Here is a 20,337-nt window from a genome sequence, read left to right on the forward strand (position 1 = left end):
AAAACTTGGGCCTGGTTACAGATGGTTCTTCATGATATGCAGGTACCACCTGAAAGTGGACAGCTGCAGCACTGCAGCACCTTTCTGGGACAACCCTGTAGGATAGTAGTGAGGGTGAATCCTCCCACTGGGCACAACTTTGAGCAGTGCACCTAGTTGTTCATTTTGCTTGGAAGAAGAAATGGCCAGAGGTGCATTTGTACACTGATTCATGGGCTGTTGCCAATGGTTTGGCTGGATGGTCAGGTAATTGGAAGGAACATGTTTGGAAAATTGGTGACAAAGAGGACTGGGGAAGAGGTATGTGGGTAGACATTTCTGAGTGGGCAAAAAACATGAAAATGTTTGTGTCCTACATGAATGCTCACCAGAGGGTGACTTCAGCAGAGGAAAATTTTAATAATCAAGTGGATAAGACGACCTGCTCTGTGGCTAATGCTCAGCCTCTTTCCCCAGCCACTCCTGTCATTGCCCAATGGGCTCATGAAAAAAGTGGCTGTGGATGTAGGCATTGAGGTTATGCATGGGCTTAGCAACATGGACTTCCCCTTACCAAGACTGACTTGGCTAAAGCCAATGCTGAGTGCTCAGTCTGCCAGCTGCTGAGACCCACACTCAGCCTCCATTATGGCACCATTCCTTGAGGTGACCAGTCTGCTACCTGGTGGCAGGTTGGCTGCATTGGACCACTTCCACCATGGAAGAGGCAGTTATTATTTTTAACTGGAATAGATACATACTCTGGGTATGGGCTTGCATTTCCTGCATGCAATGCTTCTTCTAAAACTACCATCCATAGACATACTGAATATCTTATCTACCATCATGGCATTCCACACAGCATTGCTTCTGAGCAAGGAACCCATTCCATTTCACAGCAAATGATGTGCAGGAATGGGCACATGCCCGTGGAATTCACTGGTCTTACCTTGTTCCCCATCACCCTGGGGCAGCTGCATTGATAGAAAAATGGAATGGCCTTTGAAGACTCAATTATGGTGCCAACTAGGTGGCAGTACCTTGCAGCGCTGGGGCAATGTTCTCCAGTAGGCTTTGTAGGCTCTAAATCAGCATCCACTCATAGTGCTCTTTCTTCCATAACCAGGATCCATGGGTCCAGGAATCAAGGGGTGGAAAAGAGTGGCACCATTGACTACTGCCCCCAGTGACCCACTAGGAAGATTTTTGCTACTCAACCTCAAGCTCGGTTGGTCTACAGGTTTTAGTCCCATATGGAGGAGTTCTGCCATCAGGGAACACAACAATGATTTCATTGAACTGGAAGTTAAGACTGCCATTTTGGGCGCCTCTTCCCTCTGACTCAACAGGCAAAGAAGGGAATTATTCTACTGGCTGGGGTGATTGATCTTGACTATCAAGGGGAAATAGGACTGTATCTACATAATGGGGGTAAAGAAGAGTTTGTCTGGAATACAGGAGACCCTCGAGGGCCTCTCCTAGTGCTTCCATGCCCTATAATTAAAGTCAATGGAAAATTGCAGCAACACAATCCAAGTAGGATTAATCATGGCTCAGAATCTTCAGGAATGAAAGTTTGGGTCACCACACCAGGCAAAGAACCATGGCCAGCTGAAGGGCTTGCTGAGGGTAATGGAAACATGGAATAAGTAGTGGAAGAAGATAATGATAAATATGAATTTTGGTCATGTGACCAGGTACAGAAATGAGAAATATATTGGTCACAAATCTTTCTTCCATGTTTTGTTATGAGTATGATTGTATATATACACAAAATGAAGTTCTTCATCTTCTTCCCCAAACTTTTCCCTTGTCATATAACAAGTTATATCAGTTTCATTTCATAATATTTGAGGATGTCAAGTTTAAGAGTGAATATTACTGAAGAATTTGCATGCTATTCTGTAGGGAACTAATGGATTTCTTGTTGTATGCAGGAGAGTTGAACATTGTTAGGCAGAAATATATACATATATGTATGACTGTTATTGTTTGTACTTGGAGACTAAGTATGGTTTAAGGTAATGTCCCCGGTTGCCAAGTTGACAAGTGGTGGACTGTGATGCTTAGGCTAATATGTCAAATTGGCCAGGTAATTGTGCCCAGTTGTTTGGTCAAGTAAGCACTGGGTTAACTTTAATATGGGGGCATTTATGGACTCTAGTCACCACTGACTTTACTGCATAAATAGCTGATTACATCTACATCTACATTAGTCAGGGAGATTGTCATCAGCAATGAGTGAAGTTTAATCCAATCTGTTGAATGCCTTAAAAGGGGAAGTGATTCCAGCATTCAGGGAGCATTTCCCAGGTCATCTTTGTGCAGCCAACGTCTTCCAGAAACTCATCAAGGACCTTCATTGGACTTTCACTGGAGCCCCTGATTGCAGCCTACCCTCAGAACTTGGACCTGTGTATCCCCATGGTTACACAAGAAACTCTGATAAATCTCTTACTATTGGCAGATATCTCTTGTTGATTCTGTTTCCCTAGAGAACCATAACTAATACACTGAAATATGAGGTTTGACTTCACAGACATTATTATATCTCATAAATACTCAAAGATTAAAGCATGTCTCCCAGTCCCTTCAGTTATCTTTACTGAGTATGCCCCAGAGACTCTTTTCTCAAAAAGAACTATTTTTATTCTAAACCTTATAAAGAAATGTGCATTGACTTTTTCTATTATGCTTGGTAATCTCTTTCTGGAGGACACTGGAATACTTATATCTCACAAATCTCAGCAGATCCAGGAATGGCAGACTCTAAAGAAGTTGAAGGTCCTTCAATGCCTTGTTTTCCACAGATATTTTGAATAATTGCTCAAGATTAATTAGATTAACATCATTTTTCTTTGACACATAACACAGACTATGGGTTTTGTAAAGTTTGAGAAAGCACAAACTCACAAAAGATGGTTTTAGCATTAGTGTTTGTTCAGTGGTATGCTAGAGTCCTTGTACCATGATAATAGGATCAAAAACCTTTAGAGAACAAGATAAAGTGTAGTACAGGTACATAAATTATGAGATGAAATCAATATGTCCATAATGTGTGTAAAATGGTGAAATTAAACAGAAACAATATTCTCACCTCACATGAATTGAAATAAAATGTTTGACAGCCACAAAATCATCGAAGTTAATGGCAAAGCTTATACAATATACTTGAAAAGTGACAACATGGAATATAAAGGAAAGAGAATGTACTGGTGCAACGTGAGCTCTGAATTTAAAGCTTAAAATAATTGCTGATGCTTTGTTTCCTCTGACAGAGTACTGTCAGACATCCTGAGACAATCTTGAAAACAGATACCAAGAAATGCTTTGAAAGATAAATTCAGGGAAAAAAAATCCACAAAATCCCAGGGTTAATATCTCAAAGGGGGATGAGCACAATGAGACAAGAAGGCATAAAAAGGCAAATGTTGTACTTAAGAAGGAGTATTGGGGTCACTGAGGAACAGCAAAAAGGAAAAGAATATGTTTGTAAGAAGAAAACACAACATGGGAGGAAATAGGTAAAGAAAAGTTTTTATTGCTGAACTGTTTAATAATAAGATGATTTGGGCGTCAGACTTGGCCCAGTGGTTAGGGCATCCGTCTACCACATGGGAGGTCTGCAGTTCAAACCCCGGGCCTCCTTGACCCGTGTGAAGCTGGTCCATGTGCAGTGCTGATGTGTGCAAAGAGTGCCCTGCCATGCAGGGGTGTCTCCTGCATAGGGGAGCCCCACGCACAAGGAGTGCGGCCCATAAGGAGAGCTACCCAGCATGAAAGAAAGTGCAGCCTGCCCAGAAATTGTGCCACACACATGGAGATCTGACACAACAAGATGATGCAACACAAAGAAACACAGATTCTCATACCCCTGACAACAATAGAAGCGGACAAAGAAGATGCAGCAAATAGACACAGAGAACAGACAACTGGGGTGGGGGTGGGGGGGAGAAAAATAAATAAATAAATCTTTAAAAAAATAATAAGATGCTTTAATATATATATTTTTTTATTTTATTACATTCAGAAAATATAAGATCCCCATATACCCCCCACCCCCCTCCCCCCACTCCTCCCCCCATTGCAACAATCTCCATCATCATGAGACATTCATTGCATTTGGTGAATACATCTCTGAGCACCACTGCATCTCATGGTCAATGGTCCACATCATAGCCCACACTCTCACACGTTCCATCCAGAGGGCCAGGGGAGGACATACAATGTCTGGTAATTGTCCCTGCAGCACCACCCAGGACAACTGCAACTCATGAAAATGCCTCCACCTCTCATCTCTCCCTCCCATTCCCCACACCCAGCAGGCACCATGGCCACTTTCTCCACACCAATGCCACATTTTTTTCGATTACTAATCACAATAGTTCATGAATAGACTATCAGTGAGTTCACTCTAATCCATATTCTATTCCTCCATCCTGTGGAACTTGAATTGGTTGTGTCCACTCCACATCTATATCAAGATGGGGCTTAGATTCCACATGGATGCTGGATGCAATCCTTCTGCTTTCAGTTGTAGGCACTCTAGGTTCCATGCTGTGGTGATTGACCTTCTTCAACTCCATGTTAGCTGAGTGGGGTAAGTCCAATAAACCAGAGTGTAGGAGCTGAAGTCTGTTGAGGCTCAGGGCCTGGGTATCATATGGCCAGTCCAGAGATTCAGATCCCCTGGGTATGTATTAAACCCCAGCACCAACTACAGTTCTGGTAAACATAACAGGAGAGGCTTGTGAAAAAAGATCACATCTGAGTCCAGCTCCATCACACAGAAAAACACAAGCTCCAAAGAAGGGTCAACTGACATGGCACTGAACTCCATCTGCCATGACCATATAACCTGTGGGTCTCTGTAGCCCTCAGAAGAACCAATACCCGGGTTTGTATCTACTTTATCTGTCTCTGGGACTCTGCTGAGGTGTGCATAAGGGCGACCCCTCTGATAACCTCCTGGCTCTGTTTTGGAGGCTCATAGCCATATAAACTCATCTGCCCTTTCTGTTTCCCCCTTGATTCAGGTCAAAAAGCATTTTAACTCCTGGTTTTATATGTAGACTGAGATATTCTGCTGGTCCAAGTTGACCTTTGTATTCAAGGTCATTTTCTAGTTACATCATCAGCTGGTACTTGGTAGTAATCCCTCGGCACCAGGCAGGCTCATCCCTGGGAGTCATGTCCCATGCTGGGGGGAAGGCAATACATTTACATGCTGAATTTGACTTCAAGACTGGCCACATTTGAGCAAGACAGAGGCTCTCAGGAGGTTACTCTTAGGCACCCTGCAGCTCTAGGCCTTGTTCTTATTTCAGGTGCACAGGCTCATAAGCATAGTCATTAGTATCAAAGGCTCATTGTTGGACCTTCATTCTTTTTTGGTCTTTGCCATTGCACTTGGGGGATTGTTGCTGTTCCCTTGGGGACTGTGATAGAGCTCCCCTGGCTAGGAACTCAGCACTCTCTCAGTTGTTGTTTTTAATTGTATCCACTATGAAAATATCCAAACATTTTTATGTACCCTGGATATATGCCCCATAGAACTCCCTGCCAATCATGTGTCCCCTGTCAATAACATCCCACACCGGTATTCCTCTGCTGCCATTGTTGAACCTCTCTGTGATCCAAAACCTCCTGAAAAGTGAAGCCCAATATATTGCCAGGTTCCCTTATTAGTAAAATGGAATATGTGATGAGTTTAAAGGTTAGGTATAGAATACATATTAACTTGGAAAAATTAAGGTAAAAATAGGGATATCAAAAAATCTAAAAATGCAAAAACTTTTGTTTTTGATGTTTTGCCTTCCATCACTGCAATAAGTGTTGCCCTGTATGTGACTTGGCAAGGCAACTACTTCCGTCTTTTCCTCAGTGTCTACGTCCTTTTACTTTTCTTTTTTCTAATTATTAAGCTTATCTTCACAAAAGTTTTAGATCACAGTAATTCATATATACAATACACAGTACTCCCACATATCCAACATAAAACCTTTTCCCTTCCACAGCAATAATCTTTTCACATATTCATACTATACTTACGGAAACTGACGTACAGATATTGAGACAATAGCTTTCAAACAAGGAAACATTTGGGTTTACATTGTGGTTTATATTTTAGACTATTCAGTTTTCTAGATTTTCAGTTATCTCATTTTTTACATTATGATTTACATTTTAGCCTATCAGCTCTTATATATTTTTGGTGTAATTTTACATGTCTTACATCCATCCTTGCGTACTCTTGTGAAACATTTCTATTGCCTGCACAGTTACATTGGTTCCGTCTATTCAATACCTCTTTCCCCGTCCCCTTAGGGCCCACAGTGACAGTCAATGTTCATGGCTTGCAGGGCCATGTTCAGAGATACTTGCAACAGTCTTGAGGGCTTGACATGCTCAACTTCCCTAATGCCCTGGGAGCAACCATTTCTCTTGAGAGATACAGGTCCCTCTATTTGATGGCATCAGTCCTCCCCAGGATGTGGGTATACCTTCACTCTCACTATATGGGTCTCTATCCAATGGTATAACCCACTATGGCAAAATGAGCATTCACATATTCCCTAGGAGCCTGTCCTGTGCAAGATTATCCCCTTTAAGAATCTTAAACAGGTAACTTTCCTTATTATATTTTTGAAAAGGTTTTCTCAGCACTATACTCTCAACCAAATACCTGACAATCTCCTATGTTCGTGTGTTGCCCCACCCTCCCCCCAATTTCTTGGGCAGTGTTACCCATCCTCCCATCCCTAGCCCCCCTCAAGCCCACAAAGCCCCACCCAAAGATAACCCTATGCCCCCATTTTATCCCTTCCTTGTACAAATACTTACCTCCTGCTTATCATAGATTTCACCCATGTAGGTGTCAACTTACATCCTTCCTCTACCCCCCAATTTCCTGTAAGCCTATCATCCAGTCTCTAGCTCTCTGAGGCAGCTTGGTTTACTTATTTCATATCATTGAGGTCATGTAGTATCTGTCCTTCAATGCCTGGGTTGCTTCACTCAACATAAGGTTCTCAAGATTCATCCATGTTATCATGTGTGTTTGTAGTGTATTCGTTCTTAAAGCCAAGTAGTATTCCATTGTATGTATATACCACATTTTATTTATCCATTCATCAGTCGATGGGCATTTGGTTTGATTCCAACTTTTGGCGATAGTGAACAATGCTGCTATGAACATTGGTGTGCATATATCGGTTTGTGTCCTTGTTTTCAGTTCTACTGGGTATATACCCAGCAGTGGAATTGATGGGTCATATGGCAAGTCTATGGTTAGTTTTTTGAGAAACCACCAAACTGCCCTCCAGAATGGTTGGCTCCTTCTGCATTCCCACCAACAGTGGATGAGTGTTCCCATTCCTCCACATCCTCTCCAGCATTTGTAGTCTTCTGTTTTTTCCATAACCGCCAATCTTATGGGAGTAAGATGGTAGTCTTGATTTGCATTTCCCTGATAGCTAGAGATTTGGAGCATTTTTTCATGTGCTTTTTAGCCATTTGTATTTCTTCTTTGGAGAAGTGTCTATTTGAATCTTTTTCCCATTTTTTAAAATGGGTTGTTTATCTTTTTATTTTCAAGATATAGGAGTTCTTTATATATGCAAGTTATAAGTCTCCTATCCAATATATGGTTACCAAATATATTCTCCCACTGTGTAGGCTCTCTTTTCACTTTCTTCACAAACTTCTTTGAGGAGCAGAAGGCTTTAATTTTGAGCAGGTCCCATTTATGTATTTGTTCTTTTGCTGCTCGTGCTTTTGGTCTGAAGTTCATGGAGCCATTTCCTATTACAAGGTCTTGTGTATGCTTCCCTACACTGCTTTCCAAAGTCTTTATGGTCTTGGCTCTTATATTTAGGCCTTTGATCCATCTTGAGTTGATCTTTGTATAAGGTGTGAGATGGTAATCCTCTTTCATTCTTCTACATATGGATATCCAGTTCTCCAGGCACCATTTGCTGTATAGGCCATTCTCTCCCAGTTGAGAGGGTTTGGTGGCTTTATTGAATATTATATGGCTATATATATGAGGATCTATATCAGAACTCTCAATTCGATTCCATTGGTCTGTGTGTCTCTCCTTGTGCCAATGCCATGCTGTTTTCACTAACTTTGTAGTATGTTTTGAAGTCAGGTAGTGTGATTCCTCCAATTTCATTTTTCTTTTTCAATATGTCTTTGGCTATTCGGGGCCTCTTTCCTTTCCAAATAAATTTCATAGTTAGTTTTTCTAGTTCCTTAAAGAATGCTGTGCTGATATATATTGGAATTGCATTGAATGTATTGATCAGTTTTGGTAGAATAGACATCTTAATAATGTTTAATCTTCCTATCCATGAACAGGGAATATCCTTCCATTTACTTAGGTCTTCTTTGATTTCCTTGAACAATGTTGTGTAGTTCTCTGTGTATAAATTGTTTACATCTTTAGTTAAATTTATTCCTAGGTATTTGATTTTTTTATTCACTATTGCATATGGTATTTGTTTCTTGATTTCCTCCTGAGCTTGCTCATTATTGGTGTACAGAAATGCTACTGATTTTTGTGCATTGATTGTTTAACCTGCGACTTTACTAAACTCATTTATGAGTTCTAGAAGCTTTATTGTAGACCTCTCAGGGTTTTCTATGTATAGGATTGTGTCATCTGTAAATAATGAAATTTTGACTTCTTCCTTTCCAATTTGAATGCCTTTTATATCTGGTTCTTGCCTCAGTGCTCGAGCAAGCACTTCTAAGACAATGTTAAATAGAAGGGGAGAGAGTGGGCATCCTTGTCTTATTCCTGATCTTAGAGGGAAGGATTTTAGGATTTCACTATTGTAAATGATGTTGGCTATGGGTTTTTCATATATATTCTTTATCACGTTTGAAAAATTTCCTTGTATTCCAATGTTTTGCAGTGTTTTTATCCAGAAAGAGTGCTGTATTTTGTCAAATGCTTTTCCTGCATCTATACATATAATCATGTGATTTTTTTCCTTCAATCTGTTTATATGGTGTATTACATTGATTGATTTTCTTATGTTGAAACATCCTTGCATACCTGGAATGAATCCCACTTGGTCATGGTGTATAATTTGTTTAATGTGTTGTTGAATACGGTTAGCAAGTATTTTGTTGAGGATTTTTGCATCTAGATTCATTAGAGAAATTGGTCTGTAATTTTCCTTTCTTATGGTGTCTTTGTTTGGCTTTGGTACTAGGGTAATGTTGGCCTCATAGAAGGAATTCAGTAATGTTCCTTCTGTTTTGATTTTTTGGAAGAGTTTCAGCAGGATTGGTGTTAGTTCTTTCCAGAATGTTTTGTAGAATTCATCTGTGAAGCTGTCTGGCCTTGAGCTCTTCTTAGTTGGGAGGTGTTTTATGACTGAATCTTTCTCTTTACTTGTGATTGGTTTGTTGAGATCATCAATTTCTTCTTTCATCAATATAGGCTGCTTATGTGTTTCTATGAATTTGTCCATTTCCTCTGAGTTGTCATTTTTGTTGGAATATAGTTTTTCAAAGTATCCTCTTATGATAGTCTTTATTTCTGTGGGGTCAGTAGTGATATCTCCTTTCTCCTTTCTTATTTTGTGTATTTGCATCTTCTCTCTTTTTTTCTTTGTTAGTCTCACTAAGGGTTTGTCAATTTTATTGATCTTCTCAAAGAACCAGCTCTTGGTCTTGTTTATCTTTTCAAGTGCTTTCTTATTTTCTATTTCATTTAGTTCTGCTCTTATCTTTGTTCTTTCTTTCTTTCTTCTTCCTGTGGGGTTACTTTGTTGTCTTTTTACTAAATCCTCCAAATGTGCAGTTATTTCTTCAATTTTTGCTCTTTCTTCTTTTTTGATGAATGAATTTATGCCTATAAATTTCCCTCTCAGTACTGCTTTTGCAGCATTCCCTAAGGTTTGTTATGTTGTGTTATCATCATCATTAGTTTCAAGGTAGTTATTAATTTCTTCTGAGATTTCCTCTTTGGCCCACTGTTTTTCTAAGAGTGTGCTGTTTAATTTCCATATCTTGGGGTGAAATCTGGGCCTCTGGCCCTTGCAGATTTCCAGTTCCACTCCATTGTGGTCAGAGATATTATTTCGTATGATTTCGATCTTTCTGAATTCATTAAGACGTTCTTTGTGACCTAGCATATGGTCTATCTTGGAGAATGATCCATGTGCACTTGAGAAAAATGTACATCCTGCTGTATTCAGATGTAATGATCTGTATATTTCTATTAGATCCAGCTCCTCTAATATACTGTTCAAATATTTTGTTTCTTAATGATTTTCTTTTGAGATGTTCTGTCCAAAGTTGACAGTGGTGTATTAAAATCTCCCGCTATAATTGTTGAGGCATCTATTCTTTCACTTAGTTTTTCCAGTGTTTGCTTCACATATTTGAAGGCACCTTTGTTAGGAGCATAAATATTTATGATTGTTTGTTCTTCTTGAGAGAGTGTCCCTTTCACTAATATGTAGTATCCTTTTTTGTCTCTCACTATTGTTTTGCATATAAAGTCTACTTTGTCTGATATTAATATAGCTACTCTTGCCTTTTTTTGGTTATTGTTTGCTTATAAGATTGTTTTCCAACCATTCACTTTCTACCTCCATGAATCCCTGGGTCTAAGATGTGTTTCTTGTAGGCAGCATATAAATGGGTCTTATTTCCTTATCCAATGTCCCAGTCTGAATCTTTTGATAGGTGAGTTTAATCCATTGACATTCAGCGTTATTACTTTCAAGGAATTATTTATGTTAGCCATATTTTGATTTGACTTGTGTTTGTCATATTTTGTTTGTTTGTTTTCCTTCTCTTTGTTTTTTTTTTGTTGCTCTAACTTTGTCCGCCACCTCTGCCTCTCCTGTTTTTTTCCTTTCTTCCTGCAGAACTCTGTTTAGTATTCCTTGAAGGACAGGGTTCTTGTTGGCATATTCTTTCAATTTCTGTTTATCTGTGAATATTTTTAACTCTCCATCATTTTTGAATGCTAGTTTAGATGGGTAGTGTATTCTTGGTTGGAAATTTTTTTTTTTTTTAGTACCTTGACTATGTCATACCACTGCCTTCTTGCCTCCATGGTTTCAGATGAGAAAGCAGCACTTAATCTCATGGAGCCTCCCATGTATGTGATGGTTTTCTTTTCTCTTGTTGCTTTGAGAATTTTCTCTTTGTCTTGAGCATTGGATAATTTGACAAGTATATGTCTTGGGGTGGGCCTGTTGGGGTTTATGCTATTTGGCTTGTGTTGTGCTTCCTGGACATGTACATCCATCTCTCTCAGTAGATTTGGGATGTTTTCAGCCATTATTTCCTGCAACACACCTTCTGTCCCCTTTCCCTTCTCTTCTCCTTCTGGGATGCCTATAATACGAATGTTTGTGTATTTTGCATTATCATTCAGGTCCCTAAGTCCTAACTGGATTTTTTTCTATCTTTTTATCAATCAATTCTACTATCTGTTTGATTTCAGATATACTGTCTTCCACATCCCTACTTCTCTCCTCTGCCTCTTCTAATCTGCTATTTGTCGAGAGTGTATTTTGATTTCTTGAAGTGTGGTGTTCATTCCCATCATATCTGTTATCTTTTTGCATATGTCTGCAATTTCCTCTCCAAGTGTTTTCTTCATATTTTTAATCTCTTCATTTACTTCATTCAGTTGGTCTCTAATATATGTTTTGAGGTCTTTAATTACTTGTCCGATGTTCTGCTCCCCTTCCTGGTTTTTAGTTTGTTCATTGGATCCATGTTTTCCTGAGTATTGGTTTGGTTTGTAGATTTTTTTTGCTGTCTGGTCATTATTTTATCTTGATGGGTTTAATGAGTTCCTTAGCTTCTTTTTCTAGTCTTGTGGATTAATTAGTTGTTGTTCTTGTGTAAGTGTTATGTCTTTTCTTTGTCACTTTGTTTTTCTTACTCTAATTTCTTTTTGTTGGCTAAGTTCACTTTGAAGGAAAATATTAGGGCCGGGGAGAGGAAAATGTGTAAGAAAAGAAAATGTGTAAATTAGTATTGGTAATAAATGTTAACAGAGCAACAATGTGAGATCTGGGAGAATGGATATAGGACTCATGTAAGTTGTGTAGAGTTATAGCAGTAAGTAGGGTATCTATAATGAGAGAGTCAACTGAATATGGGGAGGAATATAGTATGAATTAAAAGGCCAGTGTTTTCATGAGAGAAGGAAAGAGAAAAGAAAGACAATAATATCAAGAGTGGATAAAAGAGAGAAAACAAAACAAAGGTATTAGAAATTAAAAGTCAGATAATTTGGGGGCCAAAGAAAGGGAGGTGGAATTTAAGAGAGACAGTAGATGATGGAGGATAGCAAGATGTGGGGGAAAGGGGATAGTGTAGGTGGCCAAGATCAATTCACACAGAAATGAGGAAATGGAGGATGAGGAAACACAGCAAGTGTGAAGTGCTCCCTGCAGCTCCTATTATATAAATAAAATAAAATAAGAAGAAAAAGAGAGAGAAGAAAAACAAAGCAGTGGGCAATGAACAGGGAGAGAGTCAAGCAAGAAAAAGAAAAGAAGAAGAAAAAAACCTAAATAAATGAAAAAGGACCTGGGGGATAAAATGGGAGAAAAGACCAGGAGATAATGCAATATTAGCAACCAAGACAATAAAAAAAAGAAAAAAGAGGAAAAAAAAAAAAAACAACCCACAAATGCTGAGGGCTAGGATAATCAAGGACCTCAGATTGACCTCAGGGCTCAGTGGATTCAGGGATGGGAAGTCTGTGATATTGCATACTCAAGAGGTGTGAGTCTCTCGAGTGTGGGACACCAGGGTTTAGGGAACACAGACCTGGGAATCATGCATCTGGCTAACAGGCAGCCTAGGAGCACAGCAGTGCAACACAGCCTTCAGGGATCCCTGCAGCTGGGCGCCAGCCCTAGGTGGAGGGGTCACGCCCACAAACTCTGATCTCTGTGTCAGAAACCCACAATTCCACCTCTCACAAGAATCTCTTCTGTCACTGTCTCACCAAATTGACTTCTGGACACCTCCCGCCCTGCAAGACCCCGAAACGGCCTGCTGGGGGTGCCGCTGCACTACAAACAATTAGGGACCACCGCACATGGGCCGCCTGCCCTAGGGGGAGGGGCTCCAGCCAGAAGCTCTGATCTCTGTGTCAGAAACCTAAAATTCCACCTTTTGCAAGAATCTCCTCCGTCACTGTCTCACCAAATCGACTTCAGACACCTCCTGCCCTGCAAGCCCCCGAAGCAGCCTGCTCAGGGCTTGGGAACTCCCCAGCATAGCAAAGCCTCCAGGAATCGCTGCTGCTGGACAGCCAGCCCCAGGAGGAAGTGTCCCATGCACAGCCCCGATCTCCGTGAAAGAGACCCAAAATTCTAGCTCTTACAAGAACCTCTTCTGTCACCGTCCCACTAAATCGATGTCCAGACACCTCCTGCCCTGCAAACAGCTGAAACAGCCCAGTCCAGCAGGACTTCAACCCTACTCAGCTGCTTCTTTTGCAGGAGAGATTATAATGTGCACTCACTCCTAATATACATATATATTTTAATGACCTCCATATCAGTGATGCCCTCAAAGCTTCCTTGCTGTGATTTGCTGCAGCATGTGAGGCTCCTTAGACACCCTCATGCCAGCACACAGAGACTTTAAAGTCTTTGTTGGAGTCTATTTGCCCCAAGACTTGACTTTTGCATAGGGTAACCAACTGAACATTGTGGCCTTCAGGGAACAAGATGGTAGTTGGTCGGTACTCACCTTGTAAGAGATCCTCAGTTTCTGAAATTGAACTCACAGCATCAGCTCTTCAGTAACATTTTATATAGGATTTCTTAATATTTATTTTTCTCTTAGATTTCACACTTTACTAACAATTCATAGTGAATGCATACATAAAGAGCACCTGTCAGAATCATCAAAAAATGTTACACCATTTTATACTTATAATATGTAGTAATTTTATATCTTAAGTGGTTTGTATGATGTCAATATATAGAGTCAATTAAAAGATCTACAAAAGAGGTTTATATAGAATAACCCCAAATAATTGAAAGAGACAATTCAGATATTAACATTTAATTTGAATATCAGAAATGATTATAAAACTATCAATCCTAATCCTAAAATAGCAACTGGCAACCTAGGTGGTCACATGCTTCACAGCCATGCACAGGTTCAAGGATGTTAGAGTGAGTGGAAAACAACCACTGGACTCTTAGAGCTTCCACGTCCACCACTTATAGGGAGCCAAGAAAGCTATTTGCTAAACAATGCAGGCCATGGTGCATTATGATGCATCCCTATTTTCTCCAGTCGACAAGCTGCATATCACACCAATTTTCAAAATTATTTACTCATTCTAATACATTACAATTATTTAAATTATATAAGCATCTGAGAAAACCAAATACAACTTAAACAACAAGGAGGAGAGAGAGAGATCATGGTGGTACACAATATGGGTGAAATTGCAAGGAAATCTACCTTTGTATGAGGAAAAACTCTAAAATGTCCTCTTCTCAAAGTTTTGATATCTTAGAGCACTTCTATTTTCTATTATTTTTGTGTACACTTGATGTAATAAGACAAAATATTATTCCTTTTTCAGGAAATGAAGAGATCTATAGCCTTTAAATATGAGTTAAAATAAGAAACCTCAGAGAAATCATAGAAACTGCTATGACCATCCTTGAATGTCCTTCATGGAGACCTTAATCCTTTAAGGATAAAATTTGGTTCTAATGATGCATAGCTGGACCACCCGTCATAGAGTAGCAGTATAGAGAAATTTGTGTAAAAGTCCAAATGAACTACCAGTTTGAGGACTTAGCTAACCCTGATAGAGAATCTTCCTCTCCAGGTTTGCTAACATCTTTCAAACAGGAGAAATTCTTTAAGGCTTTCCCTGATGTCTTCCCCTTTATATTATCTGGAGACCCATCTATTATATCATCATGGAGACATGATGAATCTGTTTCTAACTTTAGACCTATTAGAAACAGCATTTAAAGAATACTCAATTTAGGCATTGATACAGAAAGAACCATGTCAATCTCTAACTTTTTTAGTTAATGCCTTTAGGAGTGTAAAATAATTTACCATAACACAAGTCACCCATGAGGTAAAACACATAGCTCAAGTTTTTTAAAATACCATGATAAGTAGAGAAAAATCACATACCTCAAATTTATGATTCAACAATTTAAACAGTTACAGGGAAACAAAAGACCCTCTATTAATACAATACTGATAGGAAAAGGTACTTTCTGATATTGCAACCATTGTTGGTTAGATTCAGAATTGTCCTCATCCTCTTTTCACCAGGAAATAAACTGTCCATTAGACTTCTCAATCAGAAACAAAATTACTTGCCTATAATGTGGGCATTTTCAGATTCTTCTTGATTTTGGGTCAGCAAGGAGAAACAGGTCTATTGATAAATGGTCATCCAGCCATGCTTTAATTAGAAACAGGGGAGAACAACTGTTCTCCCCTGTTAAGACCTTCCAATACCTCCCTCCATTTCCTATGAGGAATAAAAATATCTGTTGGGAATCCCCAAACACAATCTCTCTTTCTACCACATGGAATCTGTCCTTTAGATTTTTAAACTTGCAACATGGCTTTCCTCTCAGACCTTTCACCTTTATTAACCTACTAGGTCAGAAACATTTGGTTCAATGGGAATGCACTATCATGTGCACTCCAAAGAATTATTTCATGTTTATGCAGATTGATTACTCATTTCACCTAGTTCACCATCTTATAGTGCTTTTTTTGACTACCATTCATGTATGCCTATGTCCCTGTGTTGCTTTATAAAGGCTTTGATGATGAATACAAAAATATGGGTGGCTTATAAGAATGGGGATTTATTTCTCACAGTTTGAGAGGCTAGAAGTGTGACATCAAGGTATTGCTAGGCTTTCTTTCCCCCCAAGTCAATTGCCTTTCTAAAGGTCGAAAGACTTTTATTCAGAATAGTCAGCTGAACTCAGTTCAGATGATCCCAGCATTTGAGCCAGTGGATCATAGGCTGTCTTCTCTCCATCAAGCCTGATCTGGGTGTTGACCTTGGCCACATCAGTGCCACAGAGCTTCTTCACACCCTGTTAGATGATATCCTTGCTGGCCTTGACATCCACAGTGAGCACAGGTGTGTTGTTGTCTTTAACCTTCTCCATGGCTGACTCAGTGGTTGGGGAAACTTGATGATTGCATAGTGGTCAAGCTTGTTCCCACCTAATGGAAACTTATTTTTATTGAGACAATCTTCCTCACTGAGAACACCAAACTTAATTTTGTTTTCAGACACATTCCTACAATTGCTAATTCTGTCTGTCTCATATAATCATCCATAAGGATCATTTCCTTAATTCAGTACCTTAGATTCTATTCCAAAGGGAAACTTCATGATTATTTAAATGTAATGATATCAGAATGAGTAGGGGAACATTATTTAAGTGTATTTAATTATTATTAATTTTATTTTCAGATATAAACAAAATATACCTATATAGATAGCTCAAATTAATTCAGCTGCTTTTAGCAACTATGATTATTTTGTTTCTCCCATACTCAAAAAAAAAAAGATTGAAAGAAATCATATCCATCATAGTGAAAGCAAATTTCCACATATATTTAAAATATATATTCTTTATTAACAAAAGTATATTCTTAATATTCACTTAATATTTTCTCTTTCATTTTTGATTTGGAAATATGAAGTTTTGTGTGTTTTTTTTACAATTAGCAGACAAGGGGGATTAATGCAGTTAGTATAAGAATATCCCATCTGTCCAAACATCAAGATGCCACAAGTCTGATTAAAAATAAATATCCATATGAAAATACAATGTGATCCAAGAGGTGAAGGGAAGGAGGCGTGGCGCGGAGCCGGGTACTAGGACGAGCGCGGCCGAGGGGCGGGGAAGCGCCGGCGGCGGTGGCGCAGGCGGCGGGGCTGGCGGCCGGGAGGCAGCCGAGCAGCGGCTCCAGGGCTCGCCGCTGAGGTCGCGTCCTTGTCTGCCTCCACTTTTTACATTTTATTGATTTGAATGACCGGAACCAATGAACGCGGCCGGGACTCGATCTCCGGAGGCCGCTGACCGAGGGGACTGGGCTGGCGCCGGCGGGAGCCCGCGTGGAGGTGGCGGGGCGGCCGGGGAGTCGCCGCAGCGCCGCCTGGCGGAGGGAAGAGGGGCCGGCCGGGACGCCCGCGCGCCCCGCTCCTCCTCCCGCCTCGCCCCGCTCCTCCTCCCGCCTCGCCCCGCCGGTCCTCCGGCCCAGCCTCTTCTGGTGACCGCGGCGTCGCCGGGCCGCGCTGCTGGTGCCGGGGCTGCCGGGGGCCGGAGCGGCGGGCGGGGGCGAGGTGGCGCCGAGGCCCCTCCGCGGGCGGCGGGCTCTGCACGATCGCCGCCTCCTCCCCCGCCGCCGCGGTGCGCACAGCCCCGCGCTCCCGACAGGTGAGGCCTGGGCGTGGGGCGGCGGCCGGGGCTCGGCGGGAGCAGCGGGCACCCCATCCCCGGAGGCCCCGCGGCCACGGCCAGCGCGAGGCCGAGCCGGGCGGCAGGTGGCGGCGCCGTGGGCGCTGCGCCGCGTCCTCTGCCCCGGGCGCCCGCCTCTACCCCGCCCGCCCTCACGAGCCTCTCCAGGGCTGAGCTCGGCAAGGCGGGGGTTTCTCCTCCTGCTGCAGAAGAGCCCCAGGGTCTGCGGGACACTGGGATGATTTTATTTGGAAGCTTCTAGTACAAGTCAGCAGTGGCAACACGGTACGAGTCTGTCTGGAGCTGCTCTTGCAAAGGCCGCCGGCAGCGAGTCTCATGGGTTCAGAGCCCTGCTGAGCAAAACCTCCCGGGGAGGCTGCTGAAGGGGATTCTTTGAGAGCCGTGATACCTAGTGGTCTTAGTAATACGAGGCGGAAACCTTTAAGTCCCCTGTGTATCTTTCGAGGGGTAACAGGAAGGCTATTTTAAATGATGGAAAGTGTTTACTAGGTGGATGCATCAATGGGTAATTAAAGGTGCACAATAATCAGGAGGTAACCCTAAATACATCTAAAATTCATATGTGCAGGATACTCAGGGCTGGTATTTGTTAGAACTTCACCAGGTCTTTTTTAATATGGAGCGTTCTCAAAATTATTGAAAACTTGCAAACATGTTTGATAAGGTTAAGTAGAAAATTGTATTGTTTTAAAGCTTTTCTTGTCATATACAGCTGATATCCTGTGGTTTACGTTAATACTGTAAGGATTCTAAATAAGTACTTTGGAAAAGTTTTGGATCCAAAGTAATGTTTTTCGTATTATTTCATTTATTTATTTTTAAAGCAGATCTGTAGGTTCTCTACATTAATTACAAGATTTTAAAAAGTAAAAAGTAAAGCGGGAACAAGATGACCTATCATTAATTTAAGTAAAGTGATAGTCCAACGGGCGTCTGAAAGTTACTAACAGCTACTTGGAGACGTGCTCAAGCTATATTCTTTAAAGCAAAGAGATAATCTCTGGGTTCTATGGTAGGATGTTTACTTTTCTATGAGGAAGAAGGATGTTGGTAAACTTTGTCATAGCTTTGGAAGTTGTAATGTATAGAACATAATGAACAGAATATTTAACTTGCTTTACCCAGAAACATATCAAGCCCTTTTAAAGGCTTGATGGGGAAACCATTGGAAAAGGAAACATCAGCCTCTCACTAGCACTGTGTGATTTGGATAATATTACAGAATTGCGACGGCTTGCTCGGTCGGTAGAGGTGGGGTCTGGCTGCGGACGAGGGGTCGGTCCAGCTCTGGACGATGGGTTGGTCCCGCTTGGGACGAAGGGTCGGTCCCACTTGGGACGAGGGGTCGGTCCGGCAGCAGACGAGGGATCGGTCTCACAAGGGGTTGCGCGGTTCGGCTGACGGGGTCGCCCGGCGAAGCCGGCGACGAAGGGGTCACCCGGAGAAGCAGGCGATGAAGGGGTCGCCCGGAGAAGCAGGCGACGAAGGGGTCGCCCGGAGAAGCAGGCGACGAACTGGGGACAAGGGAGGCCAGGCCCTTGTCGGGGGCTCTCAGGACTGGAGGGCGCACGGCAGAAGAACTACCGCGGAGACAAGGTAAACACGCAAGTCCACTTTACTGAGGGAGAGGCAACAGTTTTATAGGGGCTGGGGAAGGCTGATTGGTCGAAGCCACGCCCCGTTCTGATTGGTTGCCGGCGAAAGGTCAGTGGGCGGTACTGGATGGGGGAGGGGTGGTGGTTAGGGATTGGCTGTCGCTGTTGCTGGGGGAAGGGGCAGGGTTTAGGGATTGGTGGCTGCTGTTGCTGGGGTGGAGGGCAGACTTGAGTTTCCCGCCCACGCCTGGCTGTTGCTGCTGTGGGGGGGGGGGAGGGAAAAGGGCAGACTGGATTTCTCCGCCCACGCCTGGCTGTTGCTGCTGTCGGGGGAGGGGAAAAGGGCAGACTGGAATTTTCCACCCTGCGCCTGAGCAGGGAGAAGGAAGAAGAAGGCTGCCGCCCCACAGGCATCGTGTGGCGCCATCCGGGAGGAGGGGCGGCCGCGGAAGCACGGCTGCCAAGAAGGGGAGACCCGAGGGCACTCTGCGCCCATGCCGAGCTCCCTTCAGGGGTGGCGGTGAGTCCGACCAGCCACCCTATTATGGGGGCAGCGGCTTGGCCTGCCGCGGCCGCTCCCCCGCCAGGCCAGCAAACCACACTTCAGCCCGAGGGGTGACCGCATTTCCCCCTTCTTTTCAAATAAGGACCAGGATGGCAGCAGCAACAAGTAGCTGAGGCCCAAGAGGCAGTAAGCAATGAGGGAAGCAGGGCTGAAGAGGGAGGTGAGTATGACGGGGATATAAATGTACACTTTGGGGGGCGGTATCTTGCCGTTGCAAGCAAGGGTGGCCAATGTCCAATTCTCATTGATCTCGGTGGCTATAAGGTCCATCTGCTTGTTAAAAGAGGATAATAAACAGAAAGGCGATGGAGAGTAGAATTCGTTGGCCGAGGTTCCAATCTTCTGGGGCGGTAGCGGCTAGACAGATGGCGGAAAATATTATCAAGAAAGCAAAGGTTATGAGGAAGAAATAAAGTATTAAAGGCTGTGGGGGAAGTGAGAAGATCATTTAGAGGGTAGGGTTGAGAATGATATGTTTAAGACAGAAGATTTGTGGTTTGTAGGAGACTGCTTTATAAACGAAGGAGAATGAGGGCAGTAAAGATAGTAACGATAGATAGGAAGATGACAGTGAGGAGGAGTCTTTGTTTAAGGTTCCAATCGTCCGGCGCAACAGTGGCTAGGCCGATAGCGAGGGGTGTTGCTAAATAGACAATGGCTGCAAAGACAAAACCATTTTTTGTTTCCTTAAGAATAA

This window comes from Dasypus novemcinctus, chromosome 31 (assembly GCF_030445035.2).
Source record: "Dasypus novemcinctus isolate mDasNov1 chromosome 31, mDasNov1.1.hap2, whole genome shotgun sequence".
Taxonomy (NCBI): domain Eukaryota; kingdom Metazoa; phylum Chordata; class Mammalia; order Cingulata; family Dasypodidae; genus Dasypus; species Dasypus novemcinctus.